Source organism: Lygodium microphyllum, chromosome 22 (assembly GCF_053477565.2).
Source record: "Lygodium microphyllum isolate KBCC chromosome 22, Lygodium_microphyllum_v1.1.10, whole genome shotgun sequence".
Classification (NCBI taxonomy): Eukaryota; Viridiplantae; Streptophyta; class Polypodiopsida; order Schizaeales; family Lygodiaceae; genus Lygodium; species Lygodium microphyllum.
In genome coordinates this window covers 105,901,028-105,923,418 of record NC_141156.1, presented here as the reverse complement: position 1 = coordinate 105,923,418, position 22,391 = coordinate 105,901,028, and positions in this window count along the sequence as shown.

Genomic DNA, 22,391 nt, shown 5'->3' with positions numbered 1-22,391 from the left:
ATGCGGAAGCTATGGAGATTGAAAGAGAAAAAAGAAAATCATGAAGACATTGACCTTGACAAAGACAAATTGTCACACAAGTGAATTAGGTTCCAATATTGAGACTTGGACTCATAAACACAATCTTGTGTATTGACAATGACAAGACACTTTACTAGAAAGAAAAGAGTACTATCATTGCATTAGAAAAAGAGTACAAGTACAATGCTTTATAAGAATTGAGTGGTGGTATTTTCTCCTACTATGCATATGGGATTTTGGTCTTGGGCCTTCACTGCTCCTTAGAAAGGGACTAAAGTAGGTGTGATTGCAAATATCTCAACATATTGGATGTATGTCACACATGTATTGGTAGTGAATTGAATGTATGCTACTTAGGACTCTTGTTGAGTTTGCCAAATCATTGCAATCAGTCACAACCACATGTGGATGCTATGGTATGATCAAGAGGTTATGTATATGCTAAAATCACTTGTCTAAGGCTTTTGCATCATAAAAAGGTCAAACAATGTTGATTTGGACCTAGAGAGATTGTAAGACAGCAAAGCTCCCTGGTTAGAGTTATCTTAGATTTTGTGCCAGAGGGTTTTTTTGGATAGCACTTAGCATGGTAGGAAAAAGAGACAAGGCAAAGGCCCAGGAAGACTTTCAATGTGAAATCAAGAATTCTTGGGCATCAATGAATGACCCTAGCTCCACCCAAGAGGGCCATGAGGAGATGCATGAAGAAATGCCCCCTAGATTGGACCGTTACTCTATGCTTAATCACACATTGTGCCAACATGAGAATCATCATGCTGAGAGACACAGAGAGATGATGACCACAATGACTAGGCTGATGGAGCAAGTGACCACTCTCATCTCGAGATCGGTAGCCCACTCGATATAAGCAAAGGATCATCGATTGGATCTTGAGGCTAACCACCCCCTCCCTTGGAGACCATGCATGGCTAGCAAGGCATCATTGGGATGCATTGTATTCCCTTCAACACCTATGAGTTGGTAATCATGGGAAATTCATGCCCCCATTGCCAATCCATTTAGCCCTTCCATAGGACAGCAGACTATTAGAAATGGAAGCTACATGCCTACCCAAATTCATGGACAGTCCACCACAATGTACTTATGGACAACATGGCATGCATAGCAGTCATGGGCAACATGCACATGGTACTTTTGGGTAGCAAGGCACTAATGTTTAGTTTGGGAAACATAGGATGTATGGGCACCATGCCCCACATGGTAATCATGGGAAACAAGGCCCTTATGGACAATTTGGCTAGCATGGATCTCATGGATAGCATATGCATGGGCAGCATGGACCACATGGAATGTATGGGTAGGAAGGCACTAATGAGCTGCATGACAAAGTCCTTTTTATCAAGTATAATGGACAATCCCCATCCCTTGTTGACTTGGAAGAGTGGACCTCTAAGCTAGAGGCTTATTTTCACATCTATCAACACACCAATGAGGCAAAAATCCTTTGTGCCTCTCTTCATTTAGAGGGCTTTTCCCATATGCGGTGGCATTACATACAAAGGAAAAATAAAAAATTCCGTGATTGGGATGACTTTAAGATGCATATGGTCTAGGTATTTGTGTGCCCGATAGAAAAGAAATGGTTGGCAAGAAGATGGTACCAACTTGATCATCATAATCTCACTATATGGGAGTTTATGAACTCAACAATGTATATAGAGGCTGTTAGTGATGATGCAAAGTTGCATAAGTATATTTAGGGGTTGGAACCAAGTCTTTTAGCTGATATAATGGCTCAAAAGCCATCTAGCTTGTTTGAGGCCATAGAGTTGGCTGAAAGATATGGCCAAAAGTACTGCAAGAGTGACAATTTATAGCTTGGTTTTGGACAACAAAGCACCCCCATAAGGCAAGGCCAATATGGTGGGATTTATCACAGTAACAATATGCCTAGTGACAACCCCAATATACCTCCTTTTCCCATTTTTAATGTTGATAGAAAACAATGCAGTTTTGGGAAAGTAGCCACCCCAAAAGGAGACACTAAGTATGTTGAAAATAGACCATGCAATGCATTAGTCCCAAGTGGTCAAAATTTATCCCATCGAAAGTGGTTAAGGAAAGAAAAACTAAGGGTTTATGTTTTAGATGCGGGGATAGATATACAACCAATCATGCTTCTCAATGCCCTTATAGGACATCAATTGTCAAGTTTTATAACATGTATGACTCAAAAGATTATGAACATGAGGATGAGGACCCGAATGCTATGGCTGCTATGCCCCATGCTAAAAATACTGATTATGAGGAGGACCTTGACCATGAGTAGTTCTCCTTGGAAGGATTCCCCTTTGACCTTGGTGGTTGTGTTTCTCATGAGATGGATGGGACTGATCATATGACACCCCCGCATACCACTACTTCCATTTCCTCCATATCTATGGATGCATGGATGGGATCTAGAAGCCCAAGTACACTATGCATACAAGGAAACATAAATGGAAAGCATGTATTTATTCTTGTTGATAGTGTTAGCATGCAGAGCTTTGTAAATAAATCAGCCCTTTACCATTTGAAATGCTTTCCCACATAATTACAATAGCCCCTTAAGGTGTAGGTGGCTAATGGCAATATGAAAATCAGCATTCACATATGCTCTAAGGTACCACTTAGCTTTGGTTGCAAATTATAAGGCAATTATAGGGCAATTGTGGACTTGATTTTACTTGATATGGGACCCATTGATGTAGTCTTGTGTTGCGACTAGCTGAAATGGTTGGGCAAAATTGCCATGGATTTCTCTCAGCTGTACATGGAATTTGTGATGCATGGACCGCTTATGCACTTAGAGGGGATCAGGGATAATGAAAATTTTCAGCTGATTATAGCAAAGCAAATGAAACAGGAGTTTAAGAGACACTCATAAATCTTTGTCTTGCATTTAAAACAAGGATGTTATAGATTAGTCCATTGATTTGACCAAGGATGCAACCTTGAGAGATCTTTTGGATGAATATAAGGACCTCTTTTGGCCACCTACAACTCTCCCACCAAAAAGGAAAGTGGATCATCCTATCGACTTGGAACCCCACTTGAAACCAGTCAATAAGCTGCCTTATAGGCTCTCTAAGTGTGAGCATGAGGAAGTTTCCAAGCAAGTTAAAGAGTTGATTGAGATGGGGTTTATCGAGCCTAGCTCTTCCCCCTATGTATCTCATGTCTTGTTGGTCAAGTAAAAGGACGACTCCTTCAAGATGTGTATCGATGGTGTCTGCTATTTTATTAAGATAGACTTGAGGTCTGGCTATCATCAGATATGCATGAAAAAAGGTGATGAAATCAAAATAGCATTCATAAATGACCAGGGGTTGTATCACTTTCTTGTCATCCCATTTGGGACAACAAACACCCTTGCCACTTTTCAGAGTCTTATGAACAAGATCTTGCATCCCTTTCTTTTTTAGTTTGTACTTTTTTTTTTTGATGATATACTCATCTATAGTAGGACATTAAGAGAGCACTTACAACATGTACATCAGATGTTTGATGTATTACGGGAACATAGATTGTTTCTTAAGGAAAAAAAATGTATTTTCATGCAGACCGAGGTTGAGTATTTGGGCCATATTGTGAGTGAAAAGGGGATTAAGTTGATCCCAAGAAGGTGTAGTGTGTTTAGGATTAGCCCACACCCTCTAATACTACCTTTTTACGTGGATTTTTTGGTCTCTCCTCCTTTTATCAAAGATCACCATTATGCTAGATTGTAGCACCATTAATGGATAGGTTGAAAAAAGAGGCTTCTTTTTGGGATGCTCTAGCTGATCATAGCTTCCAATAGCTAAAAAAATCGCTTACTTTACTCTCCATCCTTATGTGTCTTGACTTCCTAAAATAAATCACTATACGATGTGATGCTAGTGGAAGGGGTATTGGGCTATTTTACTGCAAGAACATGGTGTTATAGCCTTTGCGAGCTGCAAATTGGATGAAAAAGAGAGGCAACTGCATGTTTATGATTAGGAGATGTTGGTAGTCATTCATGCTAGCAAAGGCAATGGGTGGAAACTTTGCAAAAGTATGATTTTGAGAAAAGTCATACCCATGGGAAGGACAATGTGGTGGCTAATTCACTCTCCCATATATGGCAGTATATTTAAGGTGAAAAGTTACCATCGGGTACTCAAATACTTCTTAATGTAGCCTAATTTGGCTCCTAAGAAAAGGAAATGGGTGGTAACGTTGCAAAAATATGATTTTGAGATCACTCATACCCTTGGTGGGAAGGATAATGTGGTGGCCGATTCACTCTCCCATATGTGGGCATGCAAAGTCTCATTGATAACTGAACTTCATAGTGATTGGATAAAGTAACTTCAAGAGACCTACTTGCTCGATGTTGAATTTAGCCTTGTCTTTCAAAAATTACAACAAGGCACTATGGATGAGCACTCTCCATATATTAGCTAAAAAATGGTCTCATCTGGGCACATGGTCGAATTGTAATTCCCCACACCTCCTCTTTCACATAGTAGATCCTAGAAGAGATTCATTCTTTTCCGATTGCTAGTCACCTAGGGGTGTTATAAAATCTACGATTTCATCTCAAAGAGCTTTTATTGGAGAGGCCTATGGAAAGATGTTAAGGACTTTGTGTCTCTATGTGTGCCTTGTTAGTAGAATAAGGACATCAAAGCTGGGTGGATTATTGCAGCCATTGCCCATGCCCAAAGACAAGTGGACCCACATTCCGATGGATTTTATCACCGGTCTGCCCACGACCAAGAAGGTTTGGAACAACCTTTATGTGGTAGTTGATAGGCTCATTAAAGCAGCCCATTTTATCCCACCACCAAGTCACAATTTATAGGATCTCAAGTGGCTGGTCAGCTTGAGGGTAAGTATTCAAGTTGTAAGGGTTACCACATGTCATAATGTATGACCATGACACCAAATTCATGATCCACTTTTGGTAGACAACTTTTAGTTCCATGGGGGTAAATTTGGCTCCATCTACTATCACCCCTAGAGACTAATGGTCAAACAGAGAGGGTCAACAAGTGGCTTGAAACCTACTTGAGACATTTTTGTTACAATTTCTAGCATGTGTGGGATTCATGGCTGCACTTGGCTAAGTTTTCTTACAACAACTCCACTCATTCCAGCATTGGCGTTGTTAAGTGTTTTTGTGAAAACTAAAAACCCTTATTCAAACTCTAGTTAGGTTTGATTTCTATTAGCTTAGTTGTTTGCGTGATAGTTTGTGTTGTCATTTCGTAATTGGATTTCTTGTGTTTGTCTAACTTAGGATTTGTCTCTGTCATTTTGTTTGATTTGTTGAGTGTGAAACTTGATAGCCTTGGTCGAGCTTGGTTTTTTGGACAAGTTGGAGTTTACTAGTAGCTGTCGAACATTGTGGAATAAGGTATGTTTTCTTGTGGAGACTCTTGCACATCACAGGGATTATGGGTTCACGAGCACTTCACATTACACTTGTTTGATGCATTGCATTCGGGGGTCATCTCCTATTTTGATCAAATACTTCCATGCCATGGGTTGGGATAAAGCACATTTTGCACCATCATTGAGCATTAGCATGGCATGAGGCCTGCTGCAGCTATATGCAGTAAATCTTAGATGCACACACACATGAGAGAGCACCTGTCATTGTGCACATACATTTCTTGGATGCACATTATTTGGGATGTTCATCACCAAGTTAGGAACTTCTAGATGAGTGTGTAAGGTGGTTGGGTGAGTTAGAGGGTCGTGAAGGACGGCGTCAATTGTGAGATGGGTTGTTGTTATTTGGTTAACATCTTGAGGACCATAATTTCTAGAGCGAGGTGAGATTATGGGTGGGTGGAGCAGAGATTGACATTTCTTTTGTTGAGCATTGAGAGGTGAGGATAAGGATCTTTAATTAAAAGTTTGTTTGTATTATGCATGATGCAAGATCACATGTAGATAGGCTAGGCACATTTTCTTCAATGCATACATTATTTTTGTGTGTAGCATCAATTGATTGGTTGCGTACCACGATCCAACATTGCATTTTTCCAAATCATGAATGATGGGGCACGAAGTTCATTTCAAAAAACCATATTTCTACTAGGGCACACTGCATAAAAAATAGGTTCATATCCAGAGAATGTTTATTTTGAAGACTCAAGGATCAAAGGAAAAGGTCATAAGTTTTACATCATCAGCGAGTATTTCTTGAAGAAAAAGAGGACATGTGTGCTGAAAGTGTGTGTAATTACAAGAACAATAGGCCAAGGAAGAGAATAAGTCATCCAAGATAAAAGATGGAGAAAAATGATGCGATTTATGAAAATCAATATTTTTTTTCATTTTTGATGGATTTTTGCAATTTTGCATGCGCTAGCTTGTCGATTAGATGTGTTTCGATCATTTTGGGTATCCAAAAAACTATATTCAAAGTTCATATGACGAAGTTATGATCCAAATAAGTTGCAAATATGCATAGTGTAGAAAAAACGAAAATAGTGAAAAGTAATAGAAAAGCAAAAGCTAAAAGCTGAAAGCAAAAAGCCTAATGTATGTGAGAGAACTTGCGAAAACTATATAAGGATGAGGAAGAGAAGAGCAAGCGGCATTCCCCCTCAATTCCAATTGTATCTTGTGAGAGAGGTGAGAGGAGGGTTGCATGCAAGAGGAAATTCTTGTTGTGCTAATTTATGAAGTCGGAGAACTTGGAAATTGAAGCGCCGAGAGTAGGCCAAAGGTTATCAAGGTATGAGATTTTTCATTTTGTTGGATTTATATTCAAGGATTGTTTTTTGAATGTTGTGTTGGGCTTGTGTGATGCTCTACCCATATTCGAGTTTTTAGTTGTTTTGAGCTACGAGAGGCATTGTATGTTGTTTTGTTTCTTGTGTGGTTTGTGGTGTTCTGTCGAATATTTAATTTTTGAGTGTTGTGCATCCGACAAAGCCAATTCTCCCAATCGGCACTCCTTAACATCTCGTTATCGGGTTGTGAGTGAGGCTTGCTCTCTCGATCACCGCTCACGTAATAGCGTGTCCCCTATCGGCTATCGGGTGCCCCTCCCTACAGTCATCTTTAGTAAAAAGTGACATATGATTTTTGATGCCGAGAAGTGCTTAAAAATAGCCAAAAATTACGAATATCAGGCGAAAAGTAGACTTCCTCAAAGGCAACGGTGGCAATCAGTATGATTTTAAGCGGCAAGTCCCTAAAGCGCTAGTGCTAATCTTCATGGAGAATCAAATGATGGCGGATGGTCGAGCTGGAGTTTTACTAGATGCAAAACAACGCCAGGAATCCAACACAAGTCTCAGATCACAATTCCGAGGTTGTTTGATATCCCATTTAATCCCCGCAAGGTTTGGGGTTATGAAGCAGCTACTGGATCTAGAAGTCAAGAAGAGTATGACAAGACCCATCTTTGTAGATTTCGATGCCACGGAACCACCCGTCCAGACGGATCTTGATTCCGATGTCATTTGCCCTTCCAAAAGCAAAAAAGCCACTTGCTGGAAGTATGAAAGCAAAATGCATGAACTAGATAATTGGGGATTAAGCCTTAAAGGTCTAATTAAGAGCTTAAAAAGTTCACGATATGAAACATTAGGGGGGGGTCAGTTCTTTGCGCCCCATTTCCCCCCCCTTCATCATCGTTTTCTGATCAGGAGAATGGAGAGGAGCCCTCCTGGCCCTAAGCTGCTTCTATCCTTCGCCCTCCATCACCACAAATGGATCAAGGAATGATACACTGAGTCAAGAGATCAAAAACCAGTCTTTCTCTCTCCTCCCTCTCTCTCCTACATAGAGACAATTCATGTGCAAGAAATCAAGAAGAAGAGGGGCTGAAGAATGCTTGTCCGGTTGTGATTCAGATTGCTTCAGGATGAAGAGGAGGCTGAGGAAAGAGGTTCAGCACTGAAGAATGGTTGCTGGTCAGTCTGTGGGCTGCCCAGAACAATAAATAAAAAACCCGCAACACGCAAGACACGCGGTATGCTCCAATTTTATGAAGAAATTTGCTTGTTTTTGTTGTTTCATGGTCCAAATGTTATTCATATGCGATGAATTTTTGTTTGAACCTTTTTTGCATCATGATTGAGGGCTGTAACTATAGAAATGTAGAACCTGTAATGATTTAGAGCCGTTATTAACTCTTTAAAACCTACAAAATGCCATTTTTAATGGAAATAAGTGTTTTTTTTTCAATTTTGAGTTGGAGAAAAGGGGTGGAAATGGGATAAACTCGAAGAAAATGTTAAGTTTCAGTCAAAATAATAATCCAATATAAATAAATAAAAAATACCTATTTTTTGTGAATAATAAATAGGAATAAATAGTGAAAAATAGAGAAAATTGGGATTTTCACACTAAAAAAATATGAAAAAATAAGATTTATGTACGTGAATGTTTGGTGAGGTTAAAGCATGAGGTTAAGCCTTAGTTTGGTCTCGTCCTTTGTGTTATAGTATGTGTTTATTGCTTTTTACATACAAAAATGATACAAAACAACCATTTACACCTATGTACCGCAGCAACATCTAAACGGTGGGGGGGAGGAAGTTTGTGCGACGATCTAATTACTGTAAAGATAAAAATTCCAAATTTTCTCTTTGTGCATAGCATTTAGGGATCGTTCCATAATTAAATGTAGGTGATTAGTAGCACGAAAGTTTCGGTGCTAGTCCCTAAAGTAGCGCAGCACGTAACGATTAGTTAAAATTCATGAAAGGGCTGTTTTCTGCACCTCACATGGCTGGTTTTTTAATGATAAAATGGTTGTGCACAATTGTCATACACCTTGCATCAAGCATGCCACATGGTATCTCTTGGAATGCATTGCACTTGTTTGATAAACTTTGACCAACGCTGAGATGACAAGAAACCCAAGCTGTAGGGTTAGACGGGTGCTTCCATTGGGGAAAGTTTTGTGAGGTAAATCAAAATCTCTTGGAACGCGGAATTATGAAAGAGTGGAATTTGTGCGAATGTTGTATGTGTTAGCGACGCATCTTGGGACCAATCCTCGAGGTGTAGGAGAGTCATAGTGGAGCCACGACAATCAGCTGAGAGGTGCTTCCCTAGGTGTGTATTATGAGGCATTATGCCTATATGTTATGGGATCTCCCTCTGAGGAGAAGGGAAGGTGAACGTTGGACTACATATTGGATACAAATGCAAAATCATCATAAGCATTTAGTGCGAAGTGAGTTTTAGACGCTCCTGGCTCGTGAGGCCATATGGTGGGGTTGTCTGTTGTATACATGAGGTCCGGCTAGTGCCATAGCCAGTGCCGGCCCATTTTAGGTCTCATCAGTGGTGCGTCTATCGGGAGTTGCCTATAAGTGGTGGTTTCCGAATCTTGGTCTTATAAGGGACCTGTTAGCTTTATTATATAGTTGATAGCCGCCTTGAAGCGGTGGATGCTAAAATAGGCAGATTAACTTTTCAACCATGAGCATGATGATGAAACCAAGGAATCCTCGTAACCGTAAAGATACCTTGTCCATTCTAAATGTTTTAGTGGGATCTTTGGCTAGAAATGTGATCAATTACTTTACCCTTTGCCCTGAAAGTGACACCATGCTAGAGTTTGGGTCACTATGGGGAAATACCCATGGAGTAATCATGAGAGATAGTCCATGGGAGCTAGAGAAAAGATTAGGGAGAAAAATTGACGTTAGGATGGCACAATCGTTTGTGATCCTCAAAAGCGATAAGTTTTTGAAGGAAAAGATAGTGATGCCACTAGTCAAAGTAATATATGCCTATGAGCAAGAGATACCTCTGACGTTAGGGCCAGATGCAATTGGGTTCCAAAGCACAATTTTGCAAATCTATAAAGCATTGGACAATATCTACATATGTGGAAAACCCTTATCAGAAAGGAAGGTTCTATTAGGACCTACCTTCGATTCTAGGGAAACAATAGCAAATGAGGATAGAATTACTAAAACACCAACATCAAGTGATGGAGTAGACTCCTTAGTGTGTAGCATAGGACTCCCTAGACCACTCTGTGAGTTGGCAGAAAGGGATAGCAAGGATGATATTAACCTTCCTACACTAGTAAAGGTGGAAATGGAAGAGGTTGGAGACCCCAAAACACTAGAGTTAGGTCATGAATATGAGGATTTTAATGGCCTAGTGCTGATCCCGAAGGAAATCACTAAATGACATCCTCCTTATAGGGATCTCCTAGTATTTCATGGGCTGGTTAATGAGGATCCGATGGTGCATTTACGAGAATACGGCCTAACTTGCCTTGCAAGTGGGTTCAATGATATTCATCGGATGCTCGTATTCTAAAGTACCCTAAAGGGAGAGGCTAGAAAATGGTACTGGAGCCTCCCAAGGGGGTCTATTAAATCCTTTGAGGAGTTGAGTGATAGATTTCTAGATGAATATGAGAAGAAGGTGCCTATGACCCAAGTTTTAGGGTAGTTGATGCAGATTAGGCAAGAGTCCTATCCTTCTGTTAAAGAATACGCTAGAGACTTTGATGATATTCTGAGGCTTTGGCCAAGAAGAGCTACTGCATTGCCAGGTGATGTGCTATGTGAGCTCTTTTTGAGTGGCTTAGAGATTAACATGCAAATCCAAGTGGGACTGCGGAATCCTAAGTCGTTAAGCGAAGCAAAGATGCATGCCATTGATTATGAGGGACATATTCAGAGATGTTGGGAAAAATTTTGGAATTTTCCCCACTCAGTACAAGTGCATCCTAGCTTCCAACCATTTCTACAAGGAGACACCTCACTTGTTGATACCAAGGCAACCTATGAGAGGAACCTTGGTAGCCAAAATCTCCAAGCAGAAAATGGAAATAGTAGGGATAATATACCCTTTGGGGATAAAAAGATCCCAAGCCTAGTAAGTCCCATCAAGGCTTGCAACACTTCCATGAGAGGTAGTTGTGACTGTGGAATTGATAGAACCATTAGGTCTACAAGCTTAGATGTGCATTCTATGAGTGGTTCTAGTTGTGCTCCTAGTAAGGCTCTTGAAAGACCTTTCCAATTTATAGATCAATCATGCTTTCGAGTAGATGCTATTCCTTTTAGTAAAAGCATGGTTCCTATGGCTTAGCAGTTTAGAGTGGACAAAGGAAAGGGAAGACATCTCATATGACGAAGATGCAGCATGCCAAAGGTCAACCTGTACTAAATAGAAGCCATAAGGCTGTGAGGCCATTTGGTAATGGTGATAAATCCACAGTGAGTCCATTGGACCAATGTGGGCAGATGAGACAGTCCAAGAATATGAAAAGGGATATGAGATGGGTTTGGAGGCCCAAAACCCCTAAAAATACTATTGGTGTGTCAGATGAAGGGCCAGGAATTGCATGTGGACATGCTTTGATGGATTCCCAAGAGGATGCGACTAAAGGCCATAATGCGACATCTGACAATAGCATTAGGGGAGTTTTGAGGTCTCGAAAATGCCCTGTAAGAGGTCCTAGAGAGAGAAAAAAATTTAAGAAATAAAATCATTTTATAGAATTTTTAAAAGGTTTATATTTTGGTAAGTTAAAATATCAAAATTCGTTAATAAGTCATTGTTGTGATATTCTCATGGTCACATCAAACCTAGAAATCTAGGTCGCCATAAAGTTGGCAAGGTTGTCATAATGAAGATCTTACATCTCCTCATTAAAGTGAAAAGTAATATTCAATTTGAATTTTGGTGGATACTCGATTGCCTCCCTTCATCGTTTCTCTCTTCTTTTTTTCTCCTCCTTAGTAGTCTCTTCTTTGTTTTCGTTCTTGCTTCTAATCATATCCTTAGCTATGGATCAATCACCCAATGATCTCTGTAACTCATTTGCGGATCAATAATCCAATGATCTCTGTAGCTCTCATAAAAGACCTCTCTATCATCTTCATATTGAGTTGGATAGTGAGTATGAACCAATAAGAAAGAGAACAAAATCTATCACGGTTACAGAGTCTATGAAACATATACTGAGGTTTGAAGGAAAGAAGAATATTGATCTTTGGTTAGATGGAAAGCTATATCTCAAAGATCCTAGCAGAAATATCACTCCTCCTTTCTATAATAGATCATCATTAATGAGGTTTATTGGTGATGGCTACAATGGATTTTTAGGTTATACACTTAACCTTGTTGCAAAAAAGGATATCCTTGGACTAGAGAATCATCTTTTGATGAAACACAATATAGATTTGTTGCATAAGCTAGAGGATTGTCAACAAAAAATTCATTCATTGGAAAAGTGTATCAAAGCTTATCAACGAAAGCAAACTTTATTAGGCCTTCGAAATCGACAAAGAGCTCTTAAAAATATTGAGAATCTCAAACGACGAGGAGGAGGCTGTGGTAAAAGAATCCAAGCAGCAAGGTATATCTTTTTTCACTTGAAAAATCTTAAATATGGCTTTATTTAAATTACTTGCATTGATTTGTGATGTTAATTTTGCTTAGATCTCTTCTACAACCAAATGCAAGTGAAAGAGATTCTTTAAAAGCAACTCAGTTTTATTATCATCTTCTTCCTTCAGTAGTTTCAAAGGATATTTTGGAGAAGAAGAAATTTAAAAAGGCAAAGAAACAATGCTTGGAATCATTTGTAAAGGATCATTCTTTGGATTCTGAGTTAAGACACTGGATAGTATTGGTATCAGTTGAGATGCTTATATGCAACTTTTCCAGCTTTTACAATCAAATATGAAGCAAGGACAGGTACGCAATTGCATACTTTTGAAGCCATTTGTGGTTAGGACTATCAGACAGAGAGTTAATAACAAAGTGATGGGGATTCTAGGTGAGCCTTTTCATATCAAGGCTAGCTTCAAGGGCAAGAAAAAGGAGGTTACATTTAATGAATTTAACAATATTTTCCTTGACTTGCCCACCCTACGATGCTTAATGATCAAATTTTATGACTTGTCAGTAGCAGAGGCATAGGGAGTGGCTAGATTTGTGATTAAACTTGATGAAACTAAGATTCTGAAATGTAAAAAATTGGAGAGAATCTCTATCATCTTGATGAATAGAGCACTTTCGTCAGGTCATTGCAATCACTCAACATAATTTAGTGTTCAATCTGAATATAACATCTGGTGGCTAGGAGCATTTGAGGTAGATACTGAGAATTTTGATATACTATATTGGGTTTTTCATCAAACATCAATACCTAATGTTATTCAAAGGCAACAAGCAGGAGAAGAGCTATTTGTTGAAGGATTTGGGAACTACGGGATTGAGTGGCACATAGCTGGTGACCTAAAGACACTCAAATGTATGTATAATGTATCAAAGGGAGCCAACTCGAGATCTCCTTGCTTATACTGCATGTCACCAGCTACAGAGTTAAACTCAAGCAATTGGAATAGAGCTCCCTCTAAGTACAATAAGGATCCACAGTTTAAATCAGTCTTGGACATTCCTTTAGCGAATGCCCATATTTGTACACTTCATGCACTTTGTAGGATAATTGAAAAGCTTGTTCATCTTTATATAGGATTTGCATGGAAGCTGAAGCCATTATCAACTAGAACAGATGCTATAACAAAGGTTGAAAAAGTTCTCTCTGCAATTGGTTTGCATGGTGGAAATGTTGTTATTGAACCAGACCTTCAGAAGTCTAAGGATGGTAATTGTGTCCCAAAAAAACCATCTATTGGTGGAGTGAAGGCTAGAAGGTTTCAAGGCTTTCATGGGAGACTTGGCAAGATAAACTCGAGAAATGGTGGCTCAACTATTAAATTTAATCAGTGGAAATCCCTACATAATGCAGTTAAGGATCACACTGATAATGGACAAGCTCAGAATAGAAAAGCTAAAGTTTGGGAAACACTAGACAAAGTGTTTTTTTATTGTGATAAGACTGAATGGAATGATGATGATCTCAAAGACTTTAAAAACCAATTGAACCTTTTCAAAAAGGCAATGACAGAAGCTTGGGGTGATCAACACTTTACTCACTATATGGTAAGAAGTTTGTATATGTTTGTTTCTTCATTGTCGAACTCATATAATGTTTTTTAATAACTTTCTTTATTTGTTGACTATGCAGCATATTCTATACAACCATGCTCCATACTTTATTAAACAATATGGATATCTATCTATCTAGTCAACCCAAGGTATGGAAAAATCACATTATCAAGCAAGAACAAAATATTTCAGACACACAAGACATGGAGGTGGAAGACACAAAGCCAACAATTTATTAGAGGTTTTTCAATGGTTCTATCGACAAATTTGGCATAAATTCAAGCTTAAAGATACAATCACATCAAGCAATACATCATCTTTAGCAAGAACTATACAAATTGTTACCCAAAGAAGAAAATATAGATATTTGATTTCTTGCGCAAAGCAAAGATTTACAGAATGGTTACAAACCAAACAAAGAGTTGGGAAAAGATGGGTTTCAAGAAGCCCTTAATCTTTGGCATCTTCTAGTCTGATTGTGTTGCAGAAGAGTCCTTAGTTTCAGGTACCTCGACAAGGTCTCCAGAGGAGTCCTTAGTTTCAGGCACCTCAACAGGGCCTTTAGAGGAGTCCTTGGTTTCAGGTAGCTCGACAGGGCCTCTAGAGGAATCTTTTGTTTCATCCCACTCAATAAGACCTCTGTATTTCAAAAACTCTTGTTTTCGATAGCCTGGAAGAAGCTTCAAATTCTTACTATCTCCTACATAAGAGAGTAAATAGGAACGAAGAACTCCAAAATATCTAGCTCTAGATCCACTGTATTCAGGCATGAAGCCAAAAACTCTTATGGCTTCTTCCTTCTCTACTAAAATGATCTTGTCCAAACCTCTACTGAAAACTTGAGATCCAATTACCCTTGAGATAGCTCTCAAAGCCATCATTGGTAGACTTGGAGAGCTTGACAATCTACTATGATATATTACAATTGTTTGATTGTTTAAGTTTCCAATATAATGGCCAAGCCTTTGGTTTTTTCCAAGCTTCATTGGCCTAGAGCCCTTGGCCCTTCCAAGAAAGTTGTCCAGATCTTCAATCTCAATCTACACAACAAACCACAACAGTATAAGATATAAGATATTTATCTATAATGCATAATAAAGTCTAACATAAACTCAATGGGTAACTCCGAATTATGTTTCATACCTTAGGGTGTTTGTCTTCTTCAAGAAGACTATCATCATAAAGATTTATTGAACTCTTGGGCTTCTCATCTGATGGAGACTTCAATCTCTCTTCATATCCTACATCATCAATATGAAGTTTCTTCTGGACCTGCAAGAACTCTTCTTCTGTAGGTAGCCCCCCCTTTTCGTATTCTACGATCTGATTAATACATGTATGTAAGGCTATAGAGCTATCTTGGAAATTCTCTCCCTCAACATCAAGACTTGCTAGTGGTTCTTGTTCATAACCTATAAAATTCATGTCATTTTTGCCCCAACCTGCAAGGATTGCTAATAAGCAATAATCTTCTCTAAGATCAAAAAGATGTTGAATATCATTTAGCAACACATATCTCTTATTGTTGATAAGATAAGTGAAAAATGTTGGAACACATGCAAGAGGACCTTCATCAACCTATGCACTTGGCTCGATCTCCTTTTCTTCCACCATTGTGATATTGTCACTCTTGAACAAACCTACATCAAAACCTTGGACAAGTCGATTCTCAACATATTCTTGGAACATCTCCTCCTTCTCTTCGACCTCCTTATCCATACTTGCAATATCCTCTAGCTTTCCCTGTTGGTCTATATCTGGAGAAGAATTTTCCATGTACTAAAGATACACAATAAATCCAACATCCTTGTGGATCAGAAGGCATTGGTGTTGATACCTGTGGAAAGGGCAGCATGTTTCTCTCTTTCTGAATTCCTCATTAATGAGGTTGAACCTGCCTAGCAAAGTTGACTTGGATATACTGGTGGCTCCCATGACATCACTATAATGAACAAATCCATTGACTTCCAAACCTTGCACATGTCTATCATAAAAACATCTGTACTCCTTAAGTTTATCTTCAAGATCCTCCAATAACTCCTTCAAATCAAAAGGAAAATTGAAAATTTCCATGATATAGCTAAACTTGGAAGAATTTCCAGTGGTGTGTAAGAAATCAAAGAGCCTATCATCAGAAGTCTCCAGTGGCTCCTCCTCATCCATTCCTTCCAGAGATAGCTTTCTCTTTGTCATCTTGACCAACAAAAGATTTATCCCTAAAAACAAAGCAGAATGGCAACAATGTCCAATAAAACAAGATGAAACCATGGAAAGAGGGCCCAAAATTGCATTTTTTAAGACAAAAAATAAAAAAAGGAGAATTTTTTTTAGTTGACCGGTGAAACGCGAAAACAAGGTGTTCAAGGCAAATGCCGGTGAAGAAATCGCGTTTCACCGGACACTACTTGAAGATGAAAGTTCTTTGAATATCTCACCGGTGAAACGCGATAGTTAGCAAAATATCACTAAAAGAGACATTATTTCGCGTTTCACCGATCAAAAAATGTAAAATAAGAAGAGAAACATGAACTCTGAATTAATTCTATTGAAACACATAAATTTATGATGAAATCCTTTCTGGAAAAGCTATGCTTCTTTTAAAAGATACAAAGCACATAACATTTGTAATTTTTCAAGTGTTATTAAAAATTCTTTCTATATTAATCAAATTGATGTTGTTCAAATACTTGTAATAACAAAATTTTGTTACCGTATCAATAATTGTTGAACTGCTCTTCAAACAGGAAGCAAGGACCTTGAAGGGAAGTCGAAACAAAATTTTAGGAGAAAGGAAGACAATATCGGAGAGAATGGCTTCGAAAAGCTTTTATATTGACTGGCAAGCGTGTGATGATAGTTCCAACGAAAAAGTTTGCGTAATGATGGAAAAATAAACGCGACCGCAAATTTAGACAAAATTTCCAATATTTTTGCATGCACGAAATACCTCAGAATACGTGCACACGTGTCTCACTTAACACACCGTATCAAATTCCTCAGAAGACGTACGCACTCCCTTTTTTCGAGAATACGTCGCACGTGTTTTACTTAACACTTCGTCAAGTAATGCTTGTACCATCGATGGAAAAATTACTCATTTAGTTGAATATGCTATGAATAGATCCCTACCTCTCGTGGTTGTCTATGCCTCTAGAGGGCACGCATGCAAGAAGGGACGTTGAGTCCAATGCAAATGGCTAAGATAACTTCCTGGAAAAGAAAAAGAAAGGTGCTCCTTCTAGCAAGCAGAAAACATTCCCTGCTCTGCCTTAGCCTTTGGTGTTCCTTCCAATCTCTACGCATTTCACTGCTCTCCCAATAAAGGAAACCAACGGCTAAATTCGTTTCATATTTTTAGGGTCATGGAGCACATTTTCGTGGTCATGCAGTAGGGCCTTTGAGCACATTTTTGTGGTTGTGAGGAACGTATTCGCGTTTCAGCAGACCTATTACAAATTTGGTTCTAAAGGGATTTTCCCCAGCAAAGCTTCAAAGAAGGTATGGTTTTCTGCATCCTCCTTCTCAATGAACATGCGTCCATTTAATGAATTTTTTTAATGCTTTTCCTTAATTTTTTATATTATTATGAGCTTATGAGCACTATAGATGATTTTTTCCCATAGTGTGAGCATTCCTTAGAGTTGTCCGATGAAACACGAAATTAACATGCTGCAAGGAGGCCTCCTGTTTGAAATTCGCGTTTCACTGGACACATGGACAAGAAGTCTGGTGAAACGCGAAAACAACATGCTTCAAGGAGGCCCTTTGCCTGAAACTCACGTTTCACTGGACACGCTGGACAAAAAGTTAGTTGAAACGCGAAAACCACATATAGCACGGATGCCTCTTGTCTGAAACTCGTGTTTCGCTGGACATACTGGACAAGAAGTAACATGTCTTTTTTTGGCAGATGGCTAGGACTAAAGCAACAGCAAGGAAGGAGAAGATTGATCCTAGGGGCTTAACATCAAAGATTCATCAATCTTCAAAGCCTTATAAGCTCTCTAGAAAGTCAAAGCCAAAGAGAAGGTTTTCTCAAAATGTCAGGTGCCTAAGGGAGATTAGGAAGGCAATAAAGGCTCTTGACAATGCAATTCCAAAGTTGTCTTTTCAAAGGCTTGTCAGGGAGATTTGTGACAAACATAGTTTGGATAGTTTCAGATGGACAAGAACAGCCCTTAATTGTATACAGGAAGCCACAGAGGATTTTTTAGTTGAGTTTTTTCAAGATGCCTATATTTGTGCTGCTCATGCTCATAGGCTCACACTCATGGAGAAGGACATGGTAATTCTTAGGAGGCTAAGATATAGATTTTCAAAGGTCCTTGAGCCAATTCCCCTCACTGATGAGAAGACATTTAATATCCTTAATGTGCCCCCAGCTAGGAGAAAGAAAGATGATTCTGGTCTCAAGGTTGAGGATGTCACCCATGAGAGGGATACAAGGCAACATGAAAAAGAGGAGAAAGCTAAAGAGGAACAAGCAGATAAATGGAGAGAGTATAGGAGGCAAGGGGTTGAAGAAAGGGAAGCAGAGCAACTAGAGTCCTTTGAAAATGAGTTGTCGACCCTTCTTGAAGCAGTTAATCCAAAATGATTTAGTGTGTTTTGTTTCTTACCTGGTGACTTAGGCAAAAGAACTGAGATTATCTCCTTTGATGCTGAATGTGTTCAGATTCTTAAGGATAAAAGAAGAGAAGTAAATGACAGTATTATTCTTGTTGGCCTAAGGTATATCCGCCCATAATTACTTCTACTTTTTGATATTTTTTAACAATAAGATTTTTCTTGTTTATACTCACTATTTCTATGCCTTTTCTAGGTGTGTAATGCATGAGTTTCCTTTAGATATGCAACAAAAAATTGAGGTTCTTGATCCATCTATCTCATTCTTTATGAGGAACGAGCTTGATACAAGTTTTGTTGAGCAGTGGTTCAATCTAATTGACTTCGATACTTTGGAGCTCCTTATAATTCCATATAATGAAAAGTAAGTGATTCAATATTCTATTAGAGTTTTTGAGATTTTATCCCACTAATTTGTTGAGATATGATTGCTTTTAGTTCTCATTGGAGCTTGATTGCAATAGACCTTGTGGATAAGCAATGTTTTTTAATTAACTCTATGAAAGGAAGCCATGGAAATGCTAAATTGTAAGTTATATTATCCAAGGGATCCTTGATATTTTAATTCTTTTTTTTTTGTAAGTACTCTAAATTTCAATATATTTTATATATAGAGGTGCAAAAAGATTAATTGAAGAGCTAGAGAAAAGACCCCCTATGCCGTCTGATTTGCTTGCAACAATGCAATATAGACAAGTTGCGGTAAGTTATTGATTAAAATAATTGAAACATAAGTTTATTCTATGAACTACCATCCGTCCTCTTTATAGTTTTACTTTGTGTTGGTGGTTGCAGTGTCCCCATCAGGATGATAGCCATTCTTGTGTGGCTGGAGGGTGATTGCAAATGCTAGAAGAATGGTTAACTTTGTTTATCTTAATGATGATAAACATGTAAATGTAATATGAAAGATGCTAAACTTTAAGATAGATATTAATTGCAAATAGTCCATTGATGATAAAAATATAGTCTATTGTAAGAACAATAATGAACTAAAACTCTTTTTTCTATAAATGTGTGACAGTTTTCAAAGGATTGCTATGCATCTGAACATGTTTGGTACATCAGAGCAAAGCTCTTGAAGTATATAATGGTCAATTGTATACAACCAACAACAAAGATTGGTGGGGATTTGCACCATGAAGGAGATGCAGTGCCTATAACCACGGAAGGTGAAGCCACAACTTCAACACCTTTACCCACACCTTCTATACCCAAGACATCAAAGAAAGGCAAAAGGACTCCTAGAAAGGATAGTTCTCCAAAAAAGAAATAGCTTTACCATATCGCCTTGTAAGCCTTCATATATAGAAATTTGCCCTTCAGCCCTTGTATATCTCATAGAGATGGCAGATAGACATCTGCTACAAAATTTGTACATATATTTTATATTGATAGTAAAGATATATTTTCTTGAATGTCTTTGCAGTGTATATTATTTTCTCTCCTTTTCGATATCTGCAAAAAATAAATTACAAATGTTTGTTAGTTAGGAAGTGAGATCTTGATATACAACTAAGTAGATATAATATGATGTGAAAACTTACTCGTTTCTTGTCAAGTTGGAATACAAAGGAGCATGGTAGTTCAATGTCTTCATTTTGTAAATCCATCCTCACTTGATGTAGTGTACTAGACTTTGCTGAAATCATTAAGATTCTGGTCTAAAGCAACTAGACTACTACCAACAAAATGCCATCGACTATAGTAAAAGCTAAGGATAAAATTTTGAGTAGCAATCATATATTTACAAGCTATAGAGTCTTGATCTATCTTACATATAATTTTTCCTTTTGTCCTTGTATCCCATCCTTCATCAACAAATTGTATTATATGATCATATGTTAGTCTCTTCACTAAAAGCATGGTTTTTGTTATTCTTATCTCCATATTAGAGAAGAAATCAATAAATATATTAATAGGCATAAAAAAAGTAACTTTTCTTAGCCTACTTGAGATATTAGATTTTAGTGCTTTCTGGATCTTAGAAAATATCTTACATCTATAGCCCTCACTAGTAGCTGGACTTGGTAAAGGCCACTCAAAGCTTGAAGAATCTAGCAAAGGAAGGAGGTTTATTGATCCCCATTGGCAACGCTGCATAGGAATAACATAAGAATGGTCATAAAAGAATATTCCATTCTCTGCAAGCTCTGTCTTCTTTCTGCCTCTATACATTTCTTCTCCAATTGAACCATGTATAACATCAATAATAGACTCCACTGGTTGCCATTCCTCAAGATTAGAGGGATAGACATCTACAAGAAAAACAAATATTATAATGGAAAAACCTACACCATGTTTAAGAAAGGAAAAACTTTAAGAATCAAATTCTTACAATTTGGTCTATGCATTGGAAGCTTTGAAGATCTAGGTTTCAAACACAGCTCTCTATGCATGAACACATGTTGCACTAGTACCTCTTTGATGCTATTCTTATTTGCTCCAAGCTTAAAATCTCGAATTCTGCCCTTCCAAGCGAGCTCTCATGTCTTTGCCTTTTTCCACGTTTTGCTTGTTGCATGGTGATCCAACTACCTTTGCTAATGATAGTAGGAATCCATCTTCCATCAGTTTGGAATGAGTTAAACACTGATATGGATGTGATTTGGGAGCTTGGACGCCTTGTTGAAGGTTGAATTTCTGTATCCATGGTAGGAGAGAGAGAGAGAGAGAGAGAGAGAGAGAGAGAGAGAGAGAGAGAGAGAGAGAGAGAGAGAGAGAGAGAGAGAGAGAGAGAGAGAGAGAGAGAGAGACTAGGCTACCATAACGGAGGGAAAAACAATAAAGGAATAAAAGAAAGGAGGGAAAAAACTGAGTGCCATGCTTTTCACTAATTTGAATTTCGATTACATAAGTCATTATCATTAATCTAGAAACATCATTAAATAAAAGTAGCCGAGACTCTATGCCATTAATGCAAAAGATGTCATAATCATGAATATAAGAGACTAAAAATAGATAATAAAAATACAAATTCGTAATATTATTATATTTATATGTTTTTGTAAAATGATTTTTTAATTTTTTAAAAATAGAAGTTTCGTTACGGAGGCTTTGCTCTTATTGGTCTAGAGCACTCTCTCTCCACATCCTAAAAGGCATTTTCGAGACCTCAAAACTCCCCTAATGGGACTGCCGCCCTGAGATGCATCTATGTGATGGGTCTAGGCTTGAAGCTCTGTCTAGTTTGGACCGTATCATTGACATATGTAATGGTCCAATTAGAGAAGAGTTGAATAATCATAAATCCATGATTCTCACTGTAGGAGGAGTTACTGGAAAGTTGGGACAAGCGATCCGTTTGAATGACGACCAAGGGGATGAGATATATCAACCTAATGATGTCATTCATTCAGCTCATAGTATCCAAGAAGAGATTACCATTATTATTGAGAAATCAGTAGAAAGGCTTGAGCTAGTGAATCTACTAAGAGTGTAGATCAAGATTTTAGCTGACTCGCATGAGTAGCATGAGGCTAGTCCTCCTATTTTATGCTATCCTGATTAGTTTGATAGGATGTGCTGTATATGCCAAGGAGATCATATATTGCATGGATTAGAATGAACTATCCATTTTAGGCTAAGAGGGCCAGTTGCTTTAAGTAGTTAATGTCTTATTTCATTAGGCCAAGAGGGCTAGTTAGTTTGCAGTGAAATGCTTTATTTCATTAGGTCAAGAGGGCTAGGTGTCTGTTTAGTAGGGGTGTAGTTAATGGTTTTTTGTTTTAGTCCTGTGGTAGCCAGGTTCAAAGAAGCACCTGGAAGGAGCCTTTGTCATGTGGAAGCTTCTTGTGGCCCTATCCAGGTGATAT